This window comes from Jaculus jaculus, chromosome 2, assembly GCF_020740685.1.
Source record: "Jaculus jaculus isolate mJacJac1 chromosome 2, mJacJac1.mat.Y.cur, whole genome shotgun sequence".
NCBI lineage: Eukaryota > Metazoa > Chordata > Mammalia > Rodentia > Dipodidae > Jaculus > Jaculus jaculus.
In genome coordinates, this window is record NC_059103.1 from 117,457,413 (window position 1) to 117,460,762 (window position 3,350).

The 3,350-nt window shown below is 44.7% G+C and overlaps 1 pseudogene; it reads right to left on the bottom strand.

Moving 5' to 3' along the window:
- Positions 1-2,104: 2,104 nt before the first annotated feature.
- Positions 2,105-2,626, bottom strand: LOC101616498 (annotated as a pseudogene).
- Positions 2,627-3,350: the final 724 nt, after the last annotated feature.

Here is a 3,350-nt window from a genome sequence, read left to right on the forward strand (position 1 = left end):
AAATCACTGGCTTCTACATTTTTTCGATAAAAAAATTTAATGGGTCTGCCAGGGCCCCCAGCTGCTGCAAATGAACTCCAGACGCATTCACCATCTTGTGCATCTGCCTTATGTGGGTACTATGTGGAAATTGAACCTGGGCCCTTAGGCTTCCCAGGCAAACACCTTAACCTCTAAGCCATCACTTCAGGCCCTGTGGCTTCTGCTTTTCAAAGTCAAAATGATGGCAAACATGCACATACAAAACCCAGGGCTGGGCTGGAGAGGGGGCTATGTGGTAAAGGCACTTGCCTGGGAAGCCTAAGGACCCAGGTTTGATTTCCCAGTACCCACGTAAAGCCTGAAGAACAAGGTAGCACATGAGGTTGGAGTTCATTTGAAGCTGCTAGAGGTCCTGGAGTGCCCATTCTCTCTCTGTTCCAGGGGTGGTGATGTACATCTTTAATCTCAGCATAGGGAGGCAGAGGTGGAAGGATCACTGTGAGTTTGAGGTCATCCTGAGACTACACAGTGAATTTTAGGTCAGACTGGGCTAGAGCAAGACCCTACTGGAAAAACAAAACAAAAGAACAACAACAAACTTACCACCACCAGCAATAGCAAAACCCCAGGGCTACCTCTATGGCCATAATTTCCCTAAAGATCTTGATCATTTCCTGCAGGTTCCAAGTACCTCCTTCTTTAATCATTAGTTCTTAAGAAGAAACACAGTTCTCCCAAACTGCCCACATCTAGCAGACCCTGCAGGGCTTGGAGTTTGTGGTAGACCTTCCTCATCTTTTGGGTTCTCCTGAAATCAAGTTTTTCTTTTTTTTTGCTTTCAGTTCTTCAGTGCCTTTCTCTCTGTGTGATAATTGGCTTTATTTCATTTTTACAAGATGGGATAACTCTAGAATCATAGAATTTTCAGTTTAAGAAGGATGGGTCAAATTTATAGATGCACATTTATTGGGAACAAAATGTCTTATGCTTGAATGTTAGAATGTCCTTGAATGTAGAAAAGTGCTTACATATTAAAGTCATTTGTGTTCAGTGTAGCAATTACTGGGAGATAGGAATGCATTTGGGTGTGGTTTTCACAGTCTGACCATTACTGCTCTGAGCTCAGAACGTATCTAGTAAGGCAGACAGCTGCTGTGCTTGCTATATCTGCAACCAGTGTCTCCTTAGTACCCAGAGGGAGCTGACTTCAGGGAGATGGGAGCTTCTCAGAGAAACCTGGTGTATTAGTCAGGGTTCTCTAGAGGAACAGAACTGATAGAATGAATTGTATTAAAAAGGGAATTCATTGGATTAGCTTGTGGCAGTCCAACAATAGCAGATTGCAGGCTTGAGAATCAAGGATCCTGGTAGCTGCTCAGTCCATGAGGCTGGATGCTTCAGCAGTCCCAATCCGTCACTGAAGGCCTGGAGGTGTCCTGGAGGGCTGACGCTTTTCAGTCCAAGCTGGTCTTTGGTCCACACTGGAATGCAGCAAAACAGCAAACAGCAAGCAACAAGCAGCACAGGCAGCCAGGTGGGAAGGGAGGAGAATATCTTTCTTCCCAGAGCGTCTTTTGATAAAGCCCCCCCCTTAGAGAGGGGCTGCTCACTCTGGCGGAAGGGCCCTGCAGGAAGGTTTGCCCTCTAGTTAATCCTTCCTGGAAGCAACCTCAGAGACCCAATTATGAGGAATGTCTCTGGATTCCTAAACAGATCAAGTTGACCCAAACCACCACACCGGCTCTCTCCATTACTGTCTCAGGTTCCTGCTTTCTTTCTTTCTTTTTTGTATTTTAACGGCTTTACATGTAATATTCATATATAAAAAACTTTAAGTGCTTTTCTCCAATTTAAAAATCTAAAGAATTAAAAAATAAGGCATACAATATTTTTAAAAAGTACAGATTTACAAAATGTGTATATTCTGTCATGACAACTCCACACCAACATTATACACTTGGAAAAAAATAAAAACAGGATACATTACAAATTTATGCAGCAATAAGTTAGTTCACACCATGCAATAAAAAGTATATTAATCAAGATACACAAGCTTTTATAGGTTCTAAACTGAAGGACGTTTTTTCTCTGAAGAATCTTTAAAACCTGTGTCACTTAAAATTTGTTAGCCTTTCTACTGGGAGGTAAATTATACATGATGGGAAGCTGGACAGACCACTTGTCTATTAGGAGTCATTCCAGCTTTGTTCCACAATGGCCGAAACTCTTTTCTCATACTCTCGCTTGTTCTCCTGATAAAGCTGTGCTGCCTGGCTTTGGCAGGACTGTTTGGATACCGTTCATCCAACAGAGACTGAATTGAAGTTAAGATAGAAGGTATGTCATATGTTGGACTCCATCGATTCTGAAGGAGATCTAAACATATGCTGCCATCAGCATACACATTTGGATGAAACATTTTGGATAAAAATCTAACAGTTGGTGGTTTATTTGGATATTTTTCAGAAAATTCTATTACTAGTTTAAAAGTACCATCTTCAAAGGGCGTCCCTTCTGGTCCAAATATAACTGCATTCCACTGCATAATGTTGTTTTCAGAAGGTGCACCACTGACCCCCACAGGTGGGTCCTCTTGCAGCAGCCTGAAGTCGCGCATGAGCCTCCTCCGGGCCGGGGTCCACATGCTCCGCAGCTGCCCGCCCGCAGGTCAGGCTGAGAGGAAAAGAGTCCCGCGCTCCCTCCCACCCCGGCCCGGCGTGGCGACCTAATCCTCCTGCTTTCTTTTTTGTTTGTTTCTTTGTTTATTTATTTGAGAGTGACAGAGAAAGAGGGAGAGGGAGAGAAAGAGAGAGAGTGGCTGCGCCAGGGCCTCCAGCCACTGCAAACGAACTCCAGACGCATGTGCCCCCTTGTGCATCTGGCTAACGTGGGTCCTGGGGAATGGAGCCTCGAACTGGGGTCCTTAGGCTTCATAGGCAAGCGCTTAACTGCTAAGCCATCCCTCCAGCCCCTCCTGCTTTCTTTTTTGATATCATAATGTGCCCAGCCATAGGCCAGTAGAGCCCCCTTCACCATCAGTCATTCACAAGCCAGCCATGTAGGGGAGTTTCCCTTAAATCATCTCTCAGTGACAGATGTAGCTTATGCGCCCTCTCAAGCCCATCTCTCTTTAAGGGTCCTTCAGCCCCCTGGAAACGGTGTAATCAGACATGTATGTCTATGCAGGTGGTATGGACAATTCTCTTAGGATGCTGGAGCCAGGCAAAGGCAGACTACACCAGCAAGACACTTCTGCCACGTGTGTTCACACACCCAAAGTTAATTCTGTGGTCTGACTCTAAAGCTGACTCATCATGCCATATAACATGAGCCATTAGTTGTCATAATGCTGCTTTCTGATGCTTTAG